The sequence below is a fragment of the Dermacentor variabilis genome, chromosome 3, assembly GCF_050947875.1.
Source record: "Dermacentor variabilis isolate Ectoservices chromosome 3, ASM5094787v1, whole genome shotgun sequence".
NCBI lineage: Eukaryota > Metazoa > Arthropoda > Arachnida > Ixodida > Ixodidae > Dermacentor > Dermacentor variabilis.
This window is the reverse complement of record NC_134570.1, coordinates 229,057,342-229,084,285: the sequence shown is the minus strand read 5'-3', so window position 1 is coordinate 229,084,285 and position 26,944 is coordinate 229,057,342.

Sequence of the window (26,944 nt, the reverse complement as noted above, 5' to 3'; positions counted from 1 at the left end):
GTGAAAATATTTGTGGTTCGAATCGGATTTTCTCTGCATATAGCTTTATTAACATTGTACAATACCTAATTCGTTTTTAACCAATAGATGATCATATTCTGTTAACATGTGATGGAACATATTGTCACGTGCTGGTGACGTTGAAGAACACAGTAGCAGATACTGTAAAAGACAAAACTAACTTTTATTGGGCGAACCTGTGCCCACAAAAACAGGCTACGCTTATAGCAGAACGATAGCGGCGAACACGGTCGGCGATCGTCGAAAATCTGATCAGCGGGTCAAGCGCGTCGGCTTGTATACAGCAGTCGTCGAATGTTCCAGACTGATCGTTCGGGCCCGCGTGCCTTCCACAAAGTTCTACACCATTCGCGTCACGCGATGAAATCAGATAACACAAGGTTCGGCGACAACAGACAGCCGGGTAGAAGCATCGATAACTTTCCAGAAACTTCGGATACATGCAGGCGCGTCCCGCGCTGTGCGATTACATTTGTTAAGCGGCGAAACGTGGTCGCCCGATAAAGATAAATATACGTGTCAATACCCCCCTCTTAAAAAGCATCGACCCTATCCTGAAACAAACGAAAGTAATAAACAAAAGCACTTGTAGCACAGAAAACAACAAAAAAAATAAGGACGTTCGTCAGCGTCCGTAAAAGCGTTTAAGGCGGACCACGTGGACCACTTCAGACCGTGCGCGGCGCCGCTGTGAATGCGAAATGCCGCCTGGCATGACCTCATAGTCCAGTGCGCCAATACGTCGCATGACCTTGGAGGGTCCGAAATAGCGTCGCAGTAGTTTCTCACTGAGTCCTCGTCGGCGTGTCGAGATCCATACCCAAACGCGGTCGCCGGGCTGATACTCGACGAAGCGTCGTCGGAGGTTGTGTCGGCTGTCGGTCCTCTGCTGGTTCTTGATCCGCAGGCGGGCGAGCTGTCGGGCTTCATCGGCGCGGTGGAGGTAGGTAGCGACGTCAAGGTTCACCTCGTCAGTGACGTGCGGCAGCATGGCGTCGAGCGTCGTCGTCGGATTCCTGCCGTAGACCAGCTTGAACGGTGTGATCTGTGTTGTTTCTTGCACCGCCGTGTTGTAAGCGAATGTTACGTACGGCAGGACGGCATCCCAGGTCTTGTGTTCTACATCGACGTACATCGCTAACATGTCGGAGAGCGTCTTATTCAGCCGCTCCGTAAGACCACTGGTCTGCGGGTGGTAGGCCGTTGTCCTCCTGTGCCTTGTCTGACTGTATTTCAGAATGGCTTGGGTGAGCTCCGCTGTAAAGGCCGTTCCTCTGTCGGTGATGAAGACTTCTGGGGCGCCATGTCGCAGCAAGATGTTTTCGACAAAGAATTTCGCCACGTCGGCTGCGCTACCTTTCGGCAATGCTTTTGTTTCAGCGAAGCGGGTGAGGTAGTCCGTCGCCACAACTATCCACTTATTTCCGGTTATTGACGTCGGAAAGCGCCCCAGCAAGTCCATCCCGATCTGCTGGAATGGTCGGAAAGGAGGCTCGATTGGCTGTAGTAATCCGGCTGGCCTTGTCGGCGGTGTCTTGAGTCGCTGGCAGTCTCGGCAAGTTCTGACATAACGGGCGACGTTGGCGGTCAGGCGCGGCCAATAATACTTTTCTTGTATCCTCAATAGTGTCCGGGAAAATCCGAGGTGTCCAGCGGTCGGATCGTCATGTAGGGCGTGCAATACTTCTGGACGAAGACCTGACGGGACAACAAGAAGGTAATTGGCGCGGACTTGTGAGAAGTTGTTCTTCACGAGTAGATTGTTTTGAAGCGTGAAGGAAGATAATCCGCGCTTAAATGCCCTGGGGACAACGTCGGTGCGCCCTTCCAAATATTCGACGAGGCCTTTTAATTCCGGGTCTCCCCGTTGCTGTTCAGCCAAGTCTACCGCGCTTATCATTCCAAGGAAGGCGTCGTCATTCTCGTCATCTTGCGGCGGCGGGTCAATGGCTGCGCGTGATAGGCAATCGGCATCGGTGTGTTTTCGTCCGGACTTGTAGGTTACAGTGATGTCGTATTCTTGTAGTCTGAGGCTCCACCGCGCCAGTCGTCCTGAAGGATCCTTTATATTCGCTAGCCAACACAACGCGTGATGGTCACTGACGACTTTGAATGGCCTGCCATAAAGATAAGGGCGAAATTTAGCTGTAGCCCAAACGATGGCGAGGCATTCCTTTTCGGTCGTAAAATAGTTCCCTTCCGCTCCTGACAGCGACCGGCTAGCGTAAGCTATCACCTTTTCGACTCCGTTTCTTCTCTGGACTAGAACGGTACCGAGGCCTAGGCTACTGGCGTCAGTATGGATTTCTGTATCGGCGTACTCGTAGAAGTTCGCAAGTACCGGCGGCGACTGCATGCGTCGTTTGCGGCCAGCACCGTTTCCCACTTGAACTCAACATCACATTTAGTTAGACGTGTCAAAGGCTCGGCGATGCGTGAAAAGTCCATGACAAAGCGCCTGTAGTAGGCACACATGCGAAGGAACCTACGCACTGCCTTCTTGTTGATGGGTTGCGGGAACTGTGCGATGGCAGCTGTCTTTTGCGGGTCTGGACGGACACCAGATTTGTTGATTACGTGGCCTAGGAACAGAAGCTCATCGTTAGCGAAGCGGCATTTTTCCGGCTTAAGAGTAAGCCCTGACGACTTGATGGCCTCTAGTACTGTCGCAAGCCGCTTGAGGTGATCGTCGAAATTTTCGGCGATGACGACGACGTCATCCAAGTAAATGAGACAGGTCTGCCACTTCAATCCTGCTAACACCGTGTCCATGACGCGCTGGAACGTTGCAGGCGCCGAGCACAGTCCGAATGGCATAACCTTGAACTCGTAGAGGCCGTCTGGGGTGATGAAGGCCGTCTTTTCGCGATCTCTTTCGTCGACTTCTATTTGCCAATAGCCAGACTTGAGGTCCATCGACGAGAAGTATTTAGCGTTGCAGAGCCGATCCAATGCGTCATCTATTCGTGGGAGCGGGTATACGTCCTTCTTCGTGATCTTGCTCAGACGAAGATAATCGACGCAGAAACGTAGGGTTCCGTCCCTTTTCTTTACCAGGACAACAGGGGATGCCCAGGGGCTTTTCGACGACAGGATGATGTCGTTGCGCAGCATTTCGTCGACTTGTTCTCTTATAGCTGCACGTTCTCGCGGCGAAACTCGGTAAGGGCTCTGGCGGAGTGGTCGATCGCACTCCTGGGTGATTATGCGATGCTTGGCGACTGGTGTTTGTCGAATCCTCGATGACGTCGAAAAGCAGCCTTTGTATCGTCGGAGCAGACTTCTGAGCTGCTGTTGCTTAATCATGGGGAGACTTGGATTAATGTCGTAGTCTGGTTCGGGAACCATCGTCGTCGGGGTAGATGCGGCGGAATCCGAGAGGACAAACGCATTACCGGTTTCCAGAATTTCCTCGATGTACGCGATCGTCGTGCCCTTGTTGATGTGCTTGAACTCTTGGCTGAAGTTTGTCAGCAACACTTCAGTTTTCCCTCCATGAAGTCGAGCGATCCCTCTTGCGACGCAAATTTCACGATCTAGCAGTACACGTTGGTTGCCTTCGATGACGCCTTCTACGTCAGCGGGTGTTTCGGTGCCGACCGAAATAACAATGCTCCAGCGAGGCGGGATGCTCACTTGATCTTCGAGAACACTCAAGGCGTGGTGACTACGAAAGCTCTCCGGCGGTATCGCTTGATCTTCCGACAGGGATATCGATTTTGACTTCAGGTCTATGATTGCGCCGTGTTGGTTCAGGAAGTCCATGCCGAGAATGACGTCCCGTGAACACTGTTGGAGGATAACGAAGGTGGCAGGGTAAGTCCGGTCATGAACGGTTATTCTTGCGTGCAGATTCCAGTCGGCGTAATGAGGTGTCCTCCAGCGGTCCGAATTTGAGGGCCCTCCCATGCAGTCTTAACCTTCTTCAACTGGGCGGCGATGTGTCCACTCATTAGGGAGTAATCGGCCCCTGTGTCGACTGCGTGGCCGTCGAGAAGTACGTCGAGGTCGGTGGTTCTTTGTCTGGCGTTGCAGTTGGGTCTTGGCGTCGGATCACGGCTGCGTCGCGTTGAACTGAAGCTGGAACGTCGCGTCGTCAAGCCGTCTTTCGTCGGTGTAGTCTTGGCTTCCTGACTTCGTCGGGACGGCTGCGTGTCGTCATTAGGTGGTCGAGATGGTTTCTTCGTCGTCTTCGTCGGTGGCGGAGGATCTTCGTCAGTTCGACGAACAGCAACCGCACCTCCATCGGTTGCTGCTTTTAGTTTTCCGGATATGGGCTCGCTGACCGGCCCCGGGCTGGGCCAGTATATGGTCGGCGCTGCGGCGAGAGGTAGCGGCCTGTTGATGGCGAACGCGACGGTCGTCGAGAGCTCCACTGTGTAGCGGTGAGGTAGTCGGCGATATGGCGAAGGCGTTCACCTTGCTGCGGGCGTGGAGCGTTGACGGCAAAACCTCGCAGTCCCATCTCCCGGTATGGGCATCGGCGATATACATGGCCGGCTTCTCCGCAGTGATAGCAGAGCGGGCGGTCGTCGGGGGCTCGCCAAATGTCCGTCTTCCTCGCGTTGGTGCCCTGGGCGACGGGTGGGCGTGGTGGCGGCGGCGGCGGACGACGGAATTGCGTCGTTGCAGGGCCTTGGCGTGGTCGCGGAGGGGGACCTCGACGGCGTGCGACGGCGGCGTATGTCATCGCTTCTGGCTTGGGCTGCGGTAATTGTGGTTGCAGCTCGGGAACTCCAAGCGATCAGTGCACCTCTTCTTTCATGACGTCGGCGATCGAAGCCACTTGGGGCTGCGACGAAGACAGGACCTTGCGCAGTTCTTCGCGCACAATGGCCCTGATGGTCTCCTGAAGGTCGCCGGAGACCAGTCCTTGGATGGCGTACTGCGGCGTGAGCCCGTGGCGGTTGTATTGCCGGGTGCGCATCTCCAGAGTTTTCTCGATCGTCGATGCCTCTGCAGAAAACTCAGCTATGGTCTTCGGCGGGTTACGAATAGGTCCTGCGAAAAGTTCTTGCTTGACGCCCCGCATAAGGAAGCGCACTTTTTTCTCCTCTGACATTTCCTGGTCGGCGTGCCGTCTCCTCCGTGAAGATCGCGGTCGTCTCGTTTGGCAGCTGCACTCTGGTTTCTAGTTGTGCTTGGGCTCGCTCTTTTCGCACGACGCTTGTAAAGGTGTGCAAGAAGCCGCTTCGGAACAGGTCCCACGTCGTTAAGGTGGCTTCTCGATTCTCGAACCAGGTCCTGGCGGCGTCTTCCAGTGCGAAATAGACATGCCGCAGCTTGTCGTCGCTGTCCCAACTCTTAAACCTAGCGACCCTCTCATACGTCTCGAGCCAGGTTTCCGGGTCCTCGAATGTTGATCCGCGGAACGTCGGAGGCTTCCTGGGCTGCTGCAGCACGATGGGGGACGCTGGGGCTGCCATTGGGGTTGCCTTGGCCACAATCTTCTTGGTCTTCTCAGGTAGAAGTCCGTGCTCCGGGGGCAGCTGTTGGAGACGGCGGCTTGCTCGATGCTCCGGGACTACGTTGGTGTTCTCTTTGCGGTCCGGGCTTGGATCACGGCTTGTCGGGGGCGTCCGGTACATGAACGAAAAGCACCTCCACCAGATGTCACGTGGTGGTGACGTTGAAGAACACAGTAGCAAATACTGTGACAGACAAAACTAACTTTTATTGGGCGAACCTGTGCCCACAAAAACAGGCTACGCTTATAGCAGAACGATAGCGGCGAACACGGTCGGCGATCGTCGAAAATCTGATCAGCGGGTCAAGCGCGTCGGCTTTTATACAGCAGTCGTCGAATGTTCCAGACTGATCGTTCTGGCCCGTGTGCCTTCCACAAAATTCTACACCATTCGCGTCACGCGATGAAATCAGATAACACAAGATTCGGCGACAACAGGCAGCCGGGTAGAAGCATCGATAACTTTCCAGAAACTTCGGATACATGCAGGCGCGTCCCGCGCTGTGCGATTACATTTGTTAAGCGGCTAAACGTGGTCGCCCGATAAAGATAAGTATACGTGTCAATATATTTAGTAATGTTTGTTTAGAACAACAGAAAGCTGAGCTAGTTGGTAAGGATTCATGATGCATAACAAGGGTGCAGACAGGACACAGAGAAGTGGTCCACTTCTTGTTCGTGTTGTCCACTTCTCTTCTCTGTGTCCTGTCTGCACGCCTCACCCTTGTTTATGCATAACTAATGTTTGTTTTTCGAGTGCTTGTAACGTACTCTTGTTCAGGGTATTCCTTTCTGTTTGACCGATTAGACCAGACATTCTCATTGCCCTTCTGGTTGAATGAGGTTTTCACAGACTCCTAAATATCCTTTATATACTTCTACATTTTATATATAAAACGATGACACCATTAGTCTCAAATGCTCTGATATTGTTATTTACAGAACAAAGCAGCCGATGCCCCACACTTCAAGAAATATTTGATCTTGTACAGAAGCTTCTCATGAGAGAGCTTGGTACGAATCAAATTAAATTCAGTGCTTGATAGAGCAAAAACAGATGCTTTCATGTGTTGTTAAAAGGGCTAACACCAAATTTCATACTTAAAACTTAGCCTTGCTGGGTCACCCTGATTACTTTTTTTCATGAACATGAATGTTCATGAATTCAGGAAAGGGCACGCAGTGAGCCTTTCCTCCTCTTTGCCTTGTGCAAGCTGGCGCGGGGCTGCTTGATAGCGTTGCCGTTGCGTGCTGTGGAACGATCTGGACATATTTTTGCTCGTTTTCGGCGAAATGTAAGTGATGTCAGTTCATATGAGGTCACCGGGAAACCATTGTGTATCCCTTCAGTGCAGTGGTTACAGCAGTGTGTGGAAATTTCTCTTGACTGCATATGTGCTTGCGACGTGCATCAGCAGCTTAGGTGTCTGCACGTGCTGTGAACTATTTTCGCAGTACCGGTTTCCGCTCTACGAGGAGCAGCGATGTCTGAATGGCCATTGTGACTTGGAAAATCTTCTCATTGTGATCTCTTGTTGTGGGAACTAAAGCATAAGAGTGCTCGTGTATGGCCAACCCAGTGCGACCTGGAAGCGCCAATTGTTATAAAATATTTGTATTGGTCACCGGCATAGTTCTCACGCATTTGAAGCCCAGTAGACTTCAAATAAGCATGCTATATCTGCACGAGCCTCCTGTATGGCGTTAACACAGCGATCACTGTGGTTGGTAGACCAGCATGATGCATATAGCCTTGTGTGTCGGCATTGCCTTTTTGCCGTGTAAAGCAGTAATTTCCAAAAGGGATCGCATAGAAAGAATCCAGTGGCTATTCGTCTTACACAATTTCCGTAAGACGAGTGAGGGCGTTGTAGAGGATGGGATGAGCAAGGCCCAAAAAAAATCATCTTCTCATCCTCTTCTTCCGTCGGAAAGAAAGGAAACGGGCTAACGCCACAATAAGACCTGGCATGGTCATGCCGCATGTTTGGACCATGTGCTACAAGGAACAAACAGATCTATAACCCATCAACTCAGCTTCGAACGCTCGCGCAGTCCACAGACGAGCACTCGACAAGTGTAATTCACTATATACGGTATGCTGTTATTACCAATAAAAACTATTTTATTCGCGGGCAGAAGCCTTGTCCAACAAACAAGGTAGTCCTGCAATGTATCTGGAGATAACAGATCGAACGCTTGTCAAAGTAAACAGTACAACTCATTCTGCCGCAGAACGGTACTTATTGCTGCTAAACTACAGCTTAAAACTAAGTGAGAAAGCTACAGTGAGGTTACATTAGTGAAAAAATTTTGCACAAATACCGACTGATCTTGAGGTTGATTGTAGGCTCAAATGTGCGTGCACATCGCTCTGGGTGCTTCGTCCGCCTCAACGCCGCAGAAACTTTGGCCATGCTGACTTAAATTGCTTCAGTACCTGTTACTGAACAGTTTCCCTCAAGAAGACGCCACGTTATACTAAATATTGAGCGCGAAGCGAAAACAGCCACCAGAAGCTGCCGCTGGACGTATACCTGCCATACAACATGGAGTGCTCGCCCAAGCTAGCATGCCGACTGCCCATGGTTGGCGCCACTACGTATGCAGCATGGCGGTGCCTATGAAAAAAAAACGGTCTCTACAGCAGCATAAAAATTATACTGTCTTTTAAGACGGGTAGGGATGCATTTTTTGCAAATTTTTGCATATTTGCATATTTGCATTTTTTGCATATGCAAATTTTTTTCTTTTTTTCTTTTTGATGTCTTTTCCTTTATTTTATCACTGTACGGGAACCCTCCTTCAAAAAAAAAGATATATATATGGTCAATTGGCAGCAGTGGCGGCGATTCGAACAGTCGCTTACAACATACTTTGCCTATTTACAGCACTTCTGCCTCATCCGAAGATTTCTACCGAAGCCTACGCAGCTGCGTCGGAGCCCCTCTGCTGACAAAGCAGTCTGCATCAGTCACCGTCTCTGCCGGTTATCTGCGCCTGCGCCTTGGTCTCCTACACCAGCGCCCTCACCGGCTTCTTGGCTGTATAAAAGGCGCTCCCCTGCTCGGTCCCTCTTCTTGGCAGCAGTGGCGGCGATTTGAACAGTCGCTTACAACATACTTTGCCTATTTACAGGTTAGCTTACAGCACTCTTGTTCCGTCCGAATTGTTACGCTTTATTGCTGCCACTGCTGCCAATTTGAAATTGACTCTGACACTGTGCTGTCTGCTTTGTTGACATTTGCTGCTTGTACCAGTTATCTAGTGTGTTTTTGCTATGCCTAACGAAATTGAAAAAGTTCGAGACGAGCTGAGGAAAGAATTTCGAAAGGAGATTGCAACTATGCGCAACTCACTGGAACGCGACTTACGCAACGACTCGAGAGAACTAATTCAAAGTGTTGAGCACTGCAGCGAACAGTTTGATGACTTGCTTGCTAAGGTTTCATCCTTACAAGAGGAAAATAAGGCACTAAAGTCCGAGAACGCTGCAATGTCATCCGAGCTAGTGCGAGCAACTGAAGACGCGACGTTCTGACCTTGAACAAAGATTGACAGGTGTGGAACAGTATTCCCGGAATAAAAACATTGAAATTAAGGGACTTTCAGCAAAGGGAAATGAAAGCCTTCCGAACATGTTGCAAAAAATGGGCGAAATGATCGATGAGCCGATACTGGAAAGTGATATAGACGTTTGCCACCGGGTTCAAACTAAGAACAAGAGAAATACAAATGTAATTGTCCAATTCAAAACTCGAGCAAAGCGTGACACTGTGATAGCGAAAGCGAAGAAGACCAATCTCGCAGCAGAAAGCCTTGCCTATAGCGGTTCAGATTGTGTGTACGTTAACGAACACTTGTGTCCACTGCTGAAAAAATTGCTGGGAATGGCAGTGGCACGAAAAAGGGAGCACAAGTGGAAATTTGTGTGGACGCAAAATGGGCACATTCTGGCCAGGAAAAATGAGTCGTCGGCGATTGTGCGCATCACTTGCGTACAAGACCTAGATAAGATAGCGTAGATGCAAAGTACTTTTTTTTTCTAACAACTAACTGACAAACTGCACTTTAACATGTGCTCGATCGTGTCGCCTTCTGACCTTTGTGCTACGTTTACTCAGGAAAACAAAGCTCTGTCCTTTTTTCATGTTAATGCGCAATCCTTGTGCAATAAAGGTGATGAGCTAGAAGCATTTTTCTGTACACTGAGCTTCCGTTTCAACGTAATAATGATTACTGAAACCTGGCTACAATACCTACCCGGCTACAATACATATGTGCAGAATCGTACTGATAAACGAGGTGGTGGCATCATGATAGCAACCGAAAAGACGTTCAAATGCAATATTCTTGTCGACTTCACTATAACCCACGAGGACTACGAAATTCTGTCATTACAAAGTGGAAGAAATGTGTTTTCTGTTATATACAGACCACCCAGAGGTAGCGTTTCAAATTTTGGTCGCTTTCTTGATGAATATCTGCAGTGGATCACAGAAAACAACCTTAATCTAGTTCTGGGTGGTGATTTTAATATTGATTTCTTATCTTCTTCTGCGCGTAAATATGAAGTCGACTGCATATTACACAGCAATGGATTCACTAATCTCATAAATAAACCAACACGGCTAGAGACAGCGACGGCAATTGATGTCTTCATTACTAACCGTCGAGTTGACTGTCTTCACTCAGGAGTCATTAATGTCCAAATAAGTGATCATCTGCCCATGTTCTTGTTTGTAGATTCTATAACTCCTCAAAAACAACGCATGCTTCCTGCGGTAATATACCGGCGCATAAACCAAAACACAATGAATTCTTTTCGGTCAGCACTTGCAGGTGCGAACTGGAGTACTGTGCTCCGTGAAAGCGATCCAGAGGACGCTTATAATGCCTTCATTACCACGTTTAAGTCTGTTTATGCGCAAAGTTTTCCACTTGAGACGCTCAAGAAACCTCGTAAGGCTCGTAAACCCTGGATAAGCGCCGAATGTCTTCAAATGATAAAACAAAAAAACGATCTTTATAACCGCTTCATCAAAAGCAGATCACAGGATGACCTGGTGCGTTTTAAGACGTATAGAAACAAAGTGACGTCTTTTCTACGCCGAGCAAAACAAGAGTATATGGAAAAGTTATTCAACCCAGACGTGTTAAAAAGGAGTGACCTTGTATGGAAAACAATAAATGAAATTTTGAATCGAGGTGCACATGCCAGCGGCATGCTTGAAGTCTTAGTAGACAACATACCACTGGGTGGAAAATTATTTGCCGAAAAATTTAATGATTTTTTCGTGTCTTTGGCAGATAGCAATAGTGCCCCCCCGAATGTCAAATGCCTTGACTCGCGAGTTCCTTCCACTGCATTCTTGATGCCAACAGACACCAGCGAAATCGAAGCTTGCCTCTTGACCCTCCGCAACAGTAGCTCACGGGACATAGATGGCCTTAAGATTCAGCCAGTAAAATATGTAGCCGATATAGTAAGCCCAGTCCTAGAACATATTTTTAATTGTTGCCTCGAACATGCAGTGTTCCCTAAACGAATGCAGATTGCTAAAGTAACCGTTGTTCATAAAGGTGGAGACAAAAACGACCTATCAAACTATCGCCCAATTTCTGTTCTTCCGATTTTCTCAAAGTGTTTTGAAAAGATACTGTATACGCGAATGTCTAGTTGCTGTGGGAAATTTAATATACTAACGCCAAGCCAGCAAGGTTTTAGGAAGAACTTTTCGACAGAGACTGCACTTCTAACCCAAAAAATCTTAGAATCCTTTGAGCAAAAGCTTTTCACTCTTGGTATTTTCATCGATTTCTCGAAAGCGTTTGACCGCATCAATCACCAAACAATGTTAGCCAAACTCGAACACTATGGCTTTCGCGGAAAATGTCTTGACATAATTAGATCCTACCTCAGTTCTCACGTCCAACAAGTAACAGTAAACAACGCACTATCAGATGTCAAACATATTTTTTCTGGCGTTCCAGGGAAGTGTTCTGGGACCTCTGCTTTTCGTCCTTTATGTCAACGACATAGTCTGCTTAAGTAAGATCCCAACATTTGTGAACTACGCAGATGATACCACTCTGTTCTTCCGAGCAGCACATGTACGAGATCTTGAACAACAAGCCACAGAGTGTCTGCGCCGACTTCATGAATGGTCTGAATCGAACTCGCTAATCATAAACACAAAAAAAAGTAAAGCTGTATTATTTAGGCCTCGTAACAAGATTGCTTCTACTCCACAGATCTGCTTAGAAATGGGTTCGTCATCCATTCAAATAGTTCCCGTGGTCAAAAGTCTGGGTGTTTTCTTTAACGAAAATTTATCGTGGGACGATCACGTTGAAATGGTCAGGGGCAAGTTGTCAAAGGTTGTTGGTATCGTGTCCCGCCTGCGATATTTCCTACCGAAGCGTGTTAAGGAAATGCTGTACAATGCACTGTTTTCTTCAGTCGTTAATTACCGTATCTTGGTCTGGGGCACCACGTCATTTACCAATATCAGACGGCTGCACATGCTTCAGAAGAGAATTGTTCGAAATATTGTTAATGCTTCGAGATTTGAACATACCGCACCGACCTTTGCGTCACTTGGCATCACCCCCCTTCCCCAACTGCATGAAAATTTACGGTTAAGGCGGTATAAAACAAGTATAAGACAGAATAATACATTCATGTTAGACCTGGCAATCTTGAAATGCAAGGAACTTAAGTATGCTACCCGCACTGGCTTCAGGTGGTTTGTGCCTAAAACGCGAACGAATTATGGTCGCCAAATGCTTAGCTACATTCTTCCACAGACGTTAAATAACGCGCTGTGAATTGATGTTAATTTATGTACTGCTGACACTTATGTCATAGTGCTTTGTGCTTGCTTTTGTTTTTGCCTGTAATGTTCAAATACCGTTTCATTTGTGTCAATGTTGTTATTGCGAATGCTTTACACATGCTGTATGATACACTGCGATACTGTTGCCAAGTCATTGTAGGGTGCGTCGACCTCTGTCAAGCCTTTCTTCTGGCTTTTTGTCGATGGACCCAACATCCTCATGACGATGTTGAATAAAGAATTGAATTGAATTATATATGGCCACACATGTGCAGGTCATAAATACCAGGTTCTCTAGCCGAGTGCCATCCGTGCGGTATAACCGAGCTCAGATTGGTCCACCTTGACTGATCGAGTAGGTCACCACTGTAGATGAAATGAGGCGCGCAACTCCTGCGGGACCCGCCGTGGTTGCTCAGTGGCTATGGTGTTAGACTGCTGAGCACGAGGTCGCGGAATCGAATCCCGGCCACCGCGGCCGCATTTCGATGGGGGCGAAATGCGAAAACACCCGTGTACTTAGAATAAGGTGCACGTTAAAGGTCCCCAGGTGGTCGAAATTTCCGGAGTCCTTCACAACGGCGTGCCTCATAATCAGAAAGTGGTTTTGTCACGTAAAACCCCACAATTTAATTTTTTAACTTAACTCCTGCGGGGACGGTAGAGTATCCGCCTCCCGTGCAAGAGGACCGTGGTTCAAATCCCGGTGCCGCGCAATTCTCCACCGGAAAATACAAAAAAACGTGTGAAAATTGCACAAACAGGCCTGGAGTGCGGCCTGATCCCGGTGACCAGAGCCGGTAACGCACTCTCTCACCAGAGCAGGAGTGGCCACCCTGGTGCAGTACTTGGCCACAACCTCCTATATGAATACAACAATCAAACCCCGGCCTGCAGTCCCCAGCAGCCGCGAAGCAACTGACCACGGCGGCGGTCAGATCTGTGACGCTGCAGAGGGTGCTAAGAATACCTGGCTCCGGACAGGCCGCCATTGGAATCTGAACCTGGCAACGTTTAACGTTAGAACGTTATCTAGTGAGGCGAGTCTAGCAGTGTTATTGGAGGAATTCGAGGGTAGTAAATGGGATATAATAGGGCTCAGTGAGGTTAGGAGGACAAAAGAAGCATATACAGTGCTAAAAAGCGGGCACGTACTGTGCTACCGAGGCTTAGCGGAGAGACGAGAACTACGAGTCGGATTCCTGATTAATAAGGAAATAGCTGGTAACATACAGGAATTCTATAGCATTAACGAGAGGGTGGCAGGTCTTGTTGTGAAACTTAATAAGAGGTACAAATTGAAGGTGGTACAAGTCTATGCCCCTACATGCAGTCATGATGACCAGGAAGTCGAAAGCTTTTATGAAGACGTGGAATCGGCGATGGGTAAAGTAAAAACAAAATACACTATGCTGATGGGCGACTTCAATGCCAGGGTAGGCAAGAAGCAGGCTGGAGACAAGTCAGTCGGGGAATATGGCATAGGCTCTAGGAATAGCAGAGGAGAGTTATTAGTAGAGTTTGCAGAACAGAATAATATGCGGATAATTAATACCTTTTTCCGCAAGCGGGTTAGCCGAAAGTGGACGTGGAGGAGCCCGAATGGTGAGACTAGAAATGAAATCGACTTCATACTCTGCGCGAACCCTGGCATCATACAACATGTACACGTGCTCGGCAAGGTACGCTGCAGTGACTATGAATAGGATGGTAAGAACTCGAATTAGCCTAGACTTGAGGAGGGAACGGAAGAAACTGGTACACAAGAAGCCAATCAATGAGTTAGCGGTAAGAGGGAAACTAGAGGAATTCCGGATCAAGCTACAGAACAGGTATTCGGCTTTAACTCAGGAAGAGGACCTTAGTGTTGAAGCAATGAACGACAATCTCATGGGCATCATTAAGGAGTGCGCAATAGCAGTCGGTGGTAACGCCGTTAGACAGGAAACCAGTAAGCTATCGCAGGAGACGAAAGATCTGATCAAGAATCGCCAATGTATGAAAGCCTCTAACCCTACAGCTAGAATAGAACTTGGAGAACTTTCTAAGCTAATCAACAAGCGTAAGACAGCGGACATCAGGAACTATAATATGGATAGAATTGAACAGGCTCTCAGGAACGGAGGAAGCCTAAAACAGTGAAGAACAAACTAGGAATAGGCAAGAATCAGATGTGTGCGTTAAGAGACAAAGCCCGCAATATCGTTACTAATATGGATGAGATAGTTCAAGTGGCTGAGGAGTTCTATATAGATTTATACAGTACCAGTGGCACCCACGACGATAGTGGAAGAGAGAATAGCCTAGAGGAAATCGAAATCCTACAGGTAACGCCAGAAGAAGTAAAGAAAGCCTTAGGAGCTATGCAAAGGGGGAAGGCAGCTGGGGAGGATCAGGTAACAGCAGATTTGTTGAAGGATGGTGGTCAGATTGTTCAAGAGAAACTGGCCACCCTTTATACGCAATGCCTCATAACCTCGAGCGTACCGGAATCTTGGAAGATCGCTAACATAATCCTAATCCATAAGAAAGGGGACGCCAAAGACTTGAAACATTATAGACCGATCAGCTTACTGTCCGTTGCCTACAAAGTATTTACTAAGGTAATCGCAAATAGAATCAGGAACATCTTAGACTTCTGTCAACCAAAGGACCAGGCAGGATTCCGCAAAGGCTACTCAACAATAGACCATATTCACACTATCAATCAAGTGATAGAGAAATGTGCAGAATATAACCAACCCTTATATATATAGCGTTCATTGATTACGAGAAAGCGTTTGATTCAGTCGAAACCTCAGCAGTCATCGAGGCATTACGGAATCAGGGTGTAGATAAGCCATATGTAAAGATACTGGAAGATATATATAGCGGCTCCACAGCCACGGTAGTCCTCCACAAAGAAAGCAACAAAATCCCAATAAAGAAAGGCGTCAGACAGGAAGATACGATCTCTCCAATGCTATTCACATCATGTTTACAGGCGGTATTCAGAGACCTGGAGTGAGAAGAATTGGGGATAAAAGTTGATGGAGAATACCTTAGCAACTTGCGATTCGCTGATGATATTGCCTTGTTTAATAACTCAGGAGACCAATTGCAATGCATGCTCACTGACCTGGAGAGGCAAAGCAGAAGGGTCGGTCTGAAAATTAATCTGCAGAAAACTAAAGTAATGTTTAACAGTCTCGGAAGAGAACAGCAGTTTACGATAGGTAGCGAGGCACTGGAAGTGGTAAGGGAATACATCTACTTAGGGCAGGTAGTGACCACGGATCCGGATCATGAGACTGAAATAACCAGAAGAATAAGAATGGGCTAGGGTGCGTTTGGCAGGCATTCTCAAATCATGAACAGCAGGTTGCCACTATCCCTCAAAAGGAAAGTGTATAACAGCTGTGTGTTACCAGTACTCACATATGGGGCAGAAACCTGGAGGCTTACGAAAAGGGTTCTGCTGAAATTGAGGACGACGCAACGAGCTATGCAAAAAAAGAATGATGGGTGTAACGTTAAGGGATAAGAAAAGAGCAGATTGGGTGAGGCAACAAACGCGGGTAAATGACATCTTAGTTGAAATCAAGAAAAAGAAATGGGCATGGGCCGGACATGTAATGAGGAGGGAAGATAACCGATGGTCATTATGGGTTACGGACTGGATTCCAAGGGAAGTGTTAGGCCGCTCATCTCTCGAACAGGCAGAATGGACGGTGTAGGGCTGCATGATTGTTTTGTACATACTTTTGCAGTGCCGCGAGTTGCCCATGCGTTTTGTAAATGGGGAAGCGTCCACCCCCCCAGCGCGTCGGGCAGCAACCGTTTCTGTTTTTGAGGGGTCGGACGGCCCGCGTGGTGTCGGGTAACGAGCCGAGGCGCGCGCCGCCGCGGTGGGCGCGGTGCAGAGGCGGAAAACGGATTCTGAGAACATGCTTTTACGCGCGCTGTGTTGACATTCCGCCGATGGTCATAATAGGGCCACGCGGACAAACCTCGAGTGGGACGGTTGTATACGCGACGTTGTGGCGCCGGCTCTTGAGTCCCCTGCTGGTTAGAGACGCAGCTGCTAGCAATGTTGACCACGTCTGGCGCGTACGGAGCGGGGGGTTCACGCCCCTACGCATTCGGGCGGCAGCCACCTGCATCTTGTTTTGAGCGCTGGGGAGAGCCCGCTTGGTGTCGTGTTACAACATGCAGTGCGCGCCGTAGAGAGGGGCGCGGTGCGCATGCGGAGGCCGCGTTCGGAGAACGTCGTTTTAAGAGCACCCGAGTCCGGATGCCACCAGCGGTCATTATTTTTCTACCAGGAAAAACCTCGAGGGGGACTACGGTACGCCGTGTTGGGATACCAGCGCCCGAGCCCCCTGTTTGCTAGAAACGCCGCTGAGGTGCGAGATGGCCTCAATAAATCGTGCATGCCTGGCGTGTTTGCCGAGGCCGTCACTGACCACGTGGAAATAGGAGGGGGAGAAGAAGATGTGGGAAGAGGGAAAACAGGGTGGTTTTCCAATAGATTCACTTTTGAGAGTAAGCCCATCCCTTTGGGTTGTGGCTTAAGAAACTGTCAGCTCTCATTGGCAATTGCTTCCGTGGGATGGGCTAACGGCCCTACCGCCCTTTTTCTTTGTCTCTTTTCCCTATAACAATCGAGACGAGGTGCTTGTTCCTCAGTCTAGGCTGTAATCACTAAACCTGATAGAACAGTAAGACTCCGTACGATGCAATGCTAGTCTGGGCCGTAACCACTTAGTGGTAGAACAGTGAGACTCGGTTGATCGTATGTAGTGACAGTTGTCCTAGGCTCTAACTTAAGAGAAAGTAGAAGAGTAAGGCGCTGTTTACTTGTGTGTTTTGTATCAGTGTTCTTTTGCTAACTCTGTATTTGACTGTGTAAATATTTCCGTTGTAATATATCTTCAAGTTTTGTTACCTCCAACCTGCCTCCTGCTTCATCAACGCCGATAATCACCTTGGAGAGACTTTGGTCGACTTCAAGGAGAAAAGAACATTCAAAACTTAACTGGCGCAGTCGACAGGATCGGCGAGCTCTACAACATCGAATCCTGGACCAGTGGTGAAAAGATCAACTCATCCAACGACCACCTCCTGCACCTCCGAGAAGATCCCACAGCAGCCAAGCCCGGCACCGTGGAGGAGATCCGGAAACGACAGTGCATTCGGCAAAGGGTGAGCAGGATTTCTTGCGTCTTTCTCAAGTTGGCGTGGCAGTTGATGTGTAGAGCACATGGTGAGGACACGCGGGGGCGCAGAGACAATGGAGTCTAATGGAGTTGAGGGTGCGACGGTGGCGGAAATGGATCTGAATGGGGAAGTATCAAATGACGATAGGCTAAATTCCGATAAGTCAAATGAAATGAGAGAACCCAGTCAGAGCCAGGAATTTTCGCATCAGGCATCTCAGCCTTTGCAAATTCCGAATGATACAAGAACGCTTGAACTTGAAATTCAAAGGCTCAAAGCTCAGACTACCTGTATACAACTTCAGATTGAGTACGAAAGGCTGTTGCAGGCAAGGACGAATTCTGAACGTCTCAATGGCACGTCGTCCAGCGCCGAGTCGGAGCGGGGCGATCGGAGGCGAATGGGCTTCGACTCCGTCGAGCAATGCGCAAAAGTGCTGAAAGGGTTCCGCCTGCCGTGTGACGCGGATGTACCCTTATGGTTTGAGGAGGTAGAAAGACTTTTTGCTACTTACGGGGTACCGTATGAGAGTCGCGTGCATTTAGTCATGCCAGCTCTAACTGAGCGCGTTCGCTACCTACTGCGTAACCTCAACCAGGAAGAGAGTACAGATTACGAGTCAGTTAAACAGGCAGTGTTGATGGAACTGAAGCTTTCTCCGGCGGAGTATCTGCAGAGGTTCGAGAGAGCAGTGAAGCGGAAGGAGGAAACGTGGTCACAGTTCGCGTCACGAGTGAAAACGTATTTCTCCTACTACCTTCAAGTAAGAGGAGCCGACACTGTAGAAGTGATGGCAGAACTCATGGTTGCGGATCGTATAAAAGCGGGCCTTAGTATAGAGGGTCTTGAGTACGTGAGGCTACGAGAAGGCGAGGAATGGCTTAAGCCACCTGAGATTGCCAAAGTACTGCAAACTTTGGAACAAGCGAAAGGCAAAGGATACGCCTCAAAGCCATCAGCGGCAGAGATGGGGCAAAAGCCGACGCGAGTGGCGAAAAGCGCCCTCAAGTGCCACGTATGTCACAGCTCAGGCCATTTCGCTAAGGATTGCCCGAAGTCTGGTGACAAGGGAAACCAGCCAAAGAAGGCTACCGAGCCAAGGCAGAGGGCACAAAGGGTGGCGATAGCCGATGAAACGGGAAGTGGGATACCTGATGGAGTCCTTACAGCAAAGGTAGAGGCCTTGAAACACAAAGGTGAAGGCATGACTAACCTACAGTTGATCCCGATCTCATGCGGAAACGCATCCACAGATGCGATTCTAGATACGGGGAGTGAAATAACTGTCATACGCGAGAGTCTGCTTCCGCAAAGTATTGTGGAGCCTTCAGGCACGATACGATTGGTGTCGGCATTTGGTAAAACTATTGAAGCAAAGCTAGCAACGTTGCCGGTAAAGTTAAATAGCCCGCAAATGGCAGCGGAACCTCAGAACGTTGACCTACTCTGCGCGTTGACTAATGAGCTCGTCGAGGGCACAGATTGTTTGTTGACCAAGGAAGATTGGGAACATTTGTTGAGGGCCAGCAGCTCTCTGGAATCCATTGTAGCACCGGCCGAGCCTGCTCAGAGGATAGAGCGATCAAATAAGAAAGCCGAGGCAGTGGCCTGCAACGTTACTTTGGAAGAGGAAGGTGTTTCTGGAGAAGTTGAGCTAATTGGTGACGAGAGGGATGCGTCAATAAGCCAGAGAGAAGAGTTCCGCAGATTGCAGCTAGCTGACGCTACCTTAAAGAAAGGGTGGGAAGATGCTCGGAGTGGGAAATCCGGCATGTTAGTCTCTGATGGACTCTTATACCACTGGGACTCAATAGTAGGCACCCGAGTGAGACTAGTTGTTCCGAAAGACAAGCGCAGTGAGGTGATGCATTTGGCTCACGAGTCACTATGCGGAGGGCACCTAGGCCCAAAGAAAACTAAAGCGCGCATTAGGTATAATTTTTTTTGGCCTGGCATGGAGAAGGAGGTGTTAGAGCATTGTCGCTCATGCCATGATTGTCAAATTCGCTCTGACAGGCGTCGCACGGACAGAGTACCTATAACTCCTCTCACTAGGCCAGAGCACCCTTTTCAAATTGTCAACGTGGATATCATTGGACCCTTAGACACACCGTCAGCGAGAGGCCATAGGTACGCCCTATGCTTGGTGGACATTTGCACAAGGTGGCCAGAGGTTGTCCCACTGCGCTCTTTGACAGCTAAGGCGACTTGCGACGCGTTGATTGAAATTTTCAGTCGCACTGGCGTTCCGGAAATGATCTGTTCCGACCAGGGCACTAATTTCAAATCACAGCTCACACAGACGATGCTCGAGAAATTAGGTTGCGCACCAAGGTTCTCAACCCCAGAACACCCAGAGAGTAATGGAGTCGTAGAAAGATGGAACAGGGTCTTGAAAAACATGTTGTTCCATGTCATTCAAAGAGACTCGAAGAATTGGGACAAATTGATCCCGCTTATATTATGGGCTTATCGGGAAGTTCCCCATGAGGTTACCGGAGTGGCTCCGTTCCGTCTGTTGTATGGAAGAAACCCCACGGGACCGCTTCTAATACTACAGCGGACGTGGACGGGAGAACTGACGGTACCTGCAACTTTAATAGAGAACCCCGCTAAGTATTTACAGCAACTTCGGGAGCAACTCGAGACTGCTGCTAATATCGCTGAGCTAACTAGTGCAACACGTCAGGACAGCTATGTTTGTGCGTATAATCGCAGCACCAGGCACAAAGCTTTTAAGGTTGGCGACAAAGTGCTGGTATTCGACAACGATCGGAATGGTAAGATGGCACCTAAGTGGCTGGGCCCGTTCACAGTGGTTGGATGTGAGCGACGGCATTCTTATCGGGTTGAAACAGTAGAGGGTAAAGTGAAAAGTATTCACGCCAACTACATTCGACCATACTATGCAAGAGTCAGCCATATTGGGGTCATTTTCGATCAGGACCATGACTTTGGGGAGGTAGAATATGTTCCGCAACCTACAACTATAAGGCGCGAAGAGTTGGCGGTGACAAGCGAAAAGGTTGCTCATCTAGATGCTGATTCCCAGACGGAAATACAGGCTGTATTTCAAAGACATTGTGCACTCTTTGACGGCATTCCGGGTATGGCAAATGTGGGTCAACATAGGATAGAATTAGAACCAGGGCACCAGCCAAGGAAGACGTTCCCTTATCGGATACCTGAGCTGTTAAAGAAAGAAGTCAGCCGGCAAGTTGGTGAACTTTTGGCTTGGAAACTGATCTATCCTACGGAAAGCGAATTTGCGCATCCGGTAGTATGCGTAGGGAAAAAGGATGGGACAATCCGCATGTGTGTAGATTACCGCGCGCTAAATGCCGTCACCAAAGTGGATGCGTTCCCTATGATGAATCCTCAAGAATTGATTTTCAGAGTGGGAAGAGCACAGTTCATTACGGTGATAGACCTTAGGCGCGGGTACTGGCAGGTGCCGATGGAAAAGAAGAGTCAGAATTTCACCGCGTTTGTAACGCATGAAGGTCAATATGCTTGGAAGGTGATGCCGTTCGGGCTAAAAAATTCAGCCGCGACCTTTCAGAGAATGGTGAACAAGCTCTTATCGCAACATCAGACATGCGCCACGGCATACCTAGATGATATTGCCATTTTCTCTAACACGTGGAAGGAGCACTTAAAGCATTTCGACATTATCCTTCAGGTCCTAGAAAAGGCTGGGCTGAAAGCCAGTCCGGAAAAGTGTCAGGTTGCACAATCCCACATTCATTACCTCGGGCATATTGTCGGTTCAGGGACGCACGCACCAGATCCAGAGAAAATAGCTGCAATTAAGAATCTGGTGCCACCACGCACTAAAAAGGAGCTACGCAGCCTGCTAGGACTGTGCGGCTACTATCGCGAGTACGTCAAGGCACATTCACACCGAATGCGGAGCGTCTAAGCGGACAAGCGGATTTTCAAAGCGGCGAGGCGGCGAGTGCCCACGCCTGTTCAGACCGGCCGCGTTGTCTGGCTATCCGCGCCGCCGGGAAGGAAGGGCATCTCGATTTTTCTTTGGCAGTGACTACAGTGACGGGGCCCGGTACTTTAACATCTGCACTACAGCGATGGGGCCCGGTACTTTAACATCTGCACTACAGTGACGGGGCCCGGTACTTTAACATCCGCACTATAGTGACGGGGCCGTCACTATACTATGTCGGTATCGGGGGCGAGCAGGGGGCGAGGACTTACCGAGTCGCCCTCTGTCGGAAGCGCTTTACATGCGTACGCGTAGTCTGAAGGATAACTCGGCGCGCTCCGCATAGGTTTGGCTATCGGCGCTAAATAAAGATACTACGCGGCAGCCCTCCTGAGCATTTTTGCAAGTAGTCTCGAAATGACAGAAGTATTTTACCTTTAAAATAATAATGTTAAAAAAATTATGGGGTTTTACGTGGCAAAAAAAATAATAATAATGTTGGACAAAGAGAAAGCACACAATGGTTTACAGATGCTATCTCTTTACCTACTACGCTGGGACACTGTGCGCGGTCGCCACGATCGATCCCCCCGAACCGGTTTGCGTGAAACGTAGGCAATAGCCGAGAGAAAACTATGTGAAATATGTTCTTATAGTGTTCTTTTGTATATGTAAATATGTTCTTGTAACCAAATGTAGCATAACAGAATGAAGCTTCAATGCAGCGATCGCACGGGTTCGCGGTGACCGACTTCGCGTCTGCATGCATGTCCTCGCACAATGTTTCGCTTCGAGCGCGTTTTCGCACCGTGCCGTGAGCTTTATGCCGCAGCATACGAGCATCACGGCGACTTGTGATGTGCCGTCGCGATGATTCAGTTTTTTCTTTTCTTCTGAAGTCTTGGAAGCTTCAATATCATCATTTCTCAAATTTAATCGAACTGCATGTTTATCGGTCGTCTAAGCGAGCAATTACCTGCTGCTTCTCTTTCTTAATCCAGTACAATATTCATTGACTAGTGCTACACAAGCATGAGCATATGCCATGCCTTTCTTAATGTTTTTTACCGCTCCCCTTCCATTACAGATAACTTTCTTTCTCTTTCTTTATTATAATCATCACAGGTGTTACAGTGCATACGCAAAAGATTGTTGGAACAAACAGCCGCAAGCTATAGTGGATGGGCCCAGATGCGAAATATAATAGACATGTGCTACAAGCATAGGAGGATCAATACAGACGATGAAAGCAACACATTAGCACATTAACGGAAAAAAAGATTTTTTTATTACAGCATACATAAAAATTATCACCAGTTACATAAATTATGAAACCGCAAAGAACAGAACGCCAAGCATGAATACAGGCACCAAATCAGTGGTTTGTAGCTATAGTAAATACGATTTCAGTGCTCTGCCGAAATTTTGTGTTTCTTTTATTTTGGTGGGTATGTTGTTCAATGCCTTAACTCAAACAAATGCAAGTAGTCTTTTTCCACATACATTATGTACAGGAGGCAGTTTGACATTTCCAGCGACAGTACTTCTGGTAGAACATGAAAAGAAATATGGGCACACGGAAAGGATGATTGCGTTTCACAATATTGTTTACATAATAGATAGCTATTTTACGCACACGCATAAAATCGAATGGCAATATGTTTAGTTGATTGAACAGTGGCCTGCTGTGTGTATCGGTGCTTGAGTGCGCCATTATTCTTAATGCCCGCTTTTGTATGCAACCAAATGGAGCATAAGAGAATGAAGCTTCAATGCAGCGATCGCACGGGTTCGCGGTGACCAAGTGCGCGTCTGCATGCATGCCCGCGTTCCGCTTTCGCTGTGAGCGCGTTTTCGCACCGTGCTGTGAACTTTATGCCGCAGCATATGAGCATTTGACAGTACGCAAGCAACTATTGTTGCGTGGACGTTATCATACAGTATCTGCCATCAATCTGTTCATACACCAAAGCTTCATGACAGTCGGGCAGCGCGCGCGGGCGAGCGTCTCAGTGCGCACTCTCTGCTACTCATCGAACATCGCAGCCCGACGCCGTATCACAAATCTTCCTCGGGGAAGTGCTTGCTGCACAACCGAGTTGTAGCCAATGGCTGCTTGCCGGTTCTAAGTTTCGCGATCCAAGCTTCACGCAGCTTTTTGTCCTGCGGGTGTTTCTGAAGGCTGACACCGGGCTCCGTTGTGTACGTCCAGCACTGCGGCACCGAGCAGTAGCCTACCATGTTGGGCGCCTTGAGAGGCAACCACTACCTATTATAGTATTTTCAAGTGTTGTCAAGCACACACCTGAAGCGGGAAAACCTCCCCACTAAATCAGAACCGCAGCCGCAAGTGGAGACCTTAAACTTTCGTTTTCAGCTCGCTTCGGCGCTTCCGAAGCAGTCGACGGGGCCACTGTGTCCACGTGATGCTTCATACCACGTCACGCGCCGACGGCGGCGCCAGCTCTCCCAGTGGTGGAGCTCGCCCCCAATAGTGACGGGCCTCTTCCGAGCACGTGCTTCGCCAATCACAACGGACACCTCGTCCCTACACGTGTTTCGCCAGTCAGAAGAGCAATCTGTTACTGCACATGTGTCGTTAGTCAGTCGTTTTTTCTTTCGTTCTTTCTTTGTTCCTCCACCTTTCCACACACTTTGTGGCAGTTGCCACGGCCGTATTACGGGGCCATAATAATCATCATAATATTAATCAATGCATTCCGTTACTGCACGGAAGTTGCTGACATCGTGAAATTCACGTGGTGCTGTGGACAGCACTGGAATAAAATCTCGCGGTCCGTGAAGTGCTCGGCATCCCGATAGGCACAGACAAGCTCATGCAACTGGGGGTCCACAACACCTTCGATGAGGTTGTCGAGTCACAGAAGTTAGTCCAGGTTTTCAGGCTCGCTTCCTCGCCTGCGGGGAGGCGGATCCTGGAGGCGCTGAACTTTAACCCACTGCCGTCAGGGAAAGGCGGTGCGCGCTCGACGCGGGGTCGCGGGAGGTCGGCACGGTCTCGCCGTTCCCGCGCAACATGCACCCGCAACACAATGTAGGCCGCGCTTCTCGGATCCGTCGCCGGCGATGCATGATCGGTCGCGTTCGTCGACGTCGCCCAATACGGTTAGTCCGACCGGTTCGCGGTGGCCGTGGTGGATCACAGCGTCCGTGCGGGGCTCGTCCCCGGCACTGGCGGAACAGATTGCGGTGGCCCTCGCCGTCCGGGACGAAAGCAGACTGCAGGTCTACACGCATTCCCGGGCGGCGGTCAGGGCCTTCGCCGCGGATTCGGTCTCCAGGGAGGCACGTCGCCCCCCACGTCATCACTTGGTTCCCGGCCCACATGGGCAACCTCGGGTCTACCCTGTCGTTGCCAACGCCCACGAGCTGGCACACGCCCGCGCGCCCGAACTCACCCACCGCGCCGGGGAAGCGCCGCTCGCAGGCGCGGACGCAGGGCTCCACAAGGACTCGCTCCACACGTTGAACGAGATTACAAAACACTATCGACAGGAGGGTCTATCCACCGCACCACGCCAGGACTCGTTCAAGCCCGATTGTCTGGAGTGTGGAGATCCATTCTGCACTTTAGAACACATGCTCTTGCGGTGCCCCTCGTTACGGCACCGCGATCACCTCACCACGGAAGAAGAGTGTGAGGAGGCGGTCAGACACGGGCTGCCCGTCCCAACGTGGGAGCGGCTCGCGGCGGCTCCTCCCTCATAAGGGGGTTTCGGAGTCGCTCCTCAGGACCTTAATAAAGTTCAGTGCCTTCCGTGAAGTGCTCGAAGTTGTTTGCACAAAATGTTTGAAAGAAGTGCGGCCATTGACGTCGCTACATCGTCACTGTGGTTAAGGGGCCGGGCCCCGTCGCTGTAGTGTAGACGTTGAAGTGCCGGGCCCCGTCACTGTAGTTCGGATGATAAAGTACCGGGTACCGTCACTGTAGTGCAGATATTAAAGTACCGGGCCCCGTCACTGTAGTGCAGATGCTAAAGTACCGGGCCCCGTCACTGTAGTGCAGATGCTAAAGTACCGGGCCCCGTCACTGTAGTCACTACCTTTTTCTTTAGCAATTTCAAGGATGTGGCGCCATCTCGCGGCACTTTGGGTTTGTGCGCGCACTTTCGATATTTTTTCTTCGTGGGTCTGCGCGCTCCCGTCCGCTATCTACTTCTGCAAAATAAGCTCAGACGAAGAAGACGAGATCGTTGGCATTTTACTCGTCACTTGTCTAGTCGATTTTCAAGATTTGTTACAGCGCAACACAAGACAAGGAAAAAAGAAGGTATAACGCGACGACACGGCGCCGTGTCGTCGTTTTATACCTTCTTTTGTCCTTGTCTTGTGTTGCGCTGTAACAAACCTTACTATGAATCCCAACCAAGTGGCCCAACTTGCCGTTTTGACGCTTTTGAATAACAGAAGCGAAAAGCCCAGAGAAAGACATTCGTTTACATTCATTCACCAGCGCTTCCGCAGTGTCGGGTTCTGATTGGCTGCGGCCAAAGCGGCCAACTTATCCGCGCGGAAAAAATCGGTCCGGGCGCGATCCGGCCAAGCGGCCGCGTATTTTCCGCAAAGCGGAAAATCCGCGGCCGCTTGGCCGGATCCGCTTGTCCGCTTGTCCGCTCCGCCTTCGGTGTGAACGCGCCCAGAGAATATGCAAAGGTGGCGAGCCCGCTCACGCGGTTAACAAAGAAAGCGGTACCCAATAGCATACCCTGGCCGGAGGAAGCTCAGACGGCATTTGAGACACTGAAACAGTCCCTGTGCGAGGCCGTGGCGCTCAGCACTCCGGACCCATCTGAGCCCTACTGGCTTTTCACAGACGCATCAGCTACGGCGGCGGGCGCTTGTTTGGCGCAAATGACAGCCGAGGGAAAGGAGAGGCCTATTGCCTTTGCCAGCCACCGCTTCACGCCGACTCAGACGCGATGGTCGACAATTGAGAGGGAAGCGTTTGCTATTATATGGGCCTTAAAGAAGTTTGACTACTGGCTTTTTGGTGCCGAGATAAACGTTGTTTCCGACCACAATCCATTGTCGTACCTTACAACTTCGACTCCACACGGGGCAAAATTGACAAGATGGGCGCTGGCTTTACAGCGATATCACGTGTCAGTGCGACATCGGAAGGGTGTCAGTAATGGTAACGCGGATGCTTTGTCCAGGCTTCACAACAGCTCATGGAAGCCAATGTAATACTATAGCGCCATGCCAACTGGATGGGCGTGAATGTTCCTGCTCACTTGGCGCTGTATATTGCGGACTTTGTGAGTGCCGATTCAAGACACAGAGACACTAGAGTGCTCTTACAGTTTGGAACTGCAATCGTGTGCTTAATAGTTTGATGACATGTATTGTGTATTTCTTTTTACTCTCTTCTTGCTTTGTTATTTGAAAGTGTTTGTTGTTGTGATGTAATTAGGCTAGGGTGTGGTTAGTATGTTCATTACGTAATCGCGGCAG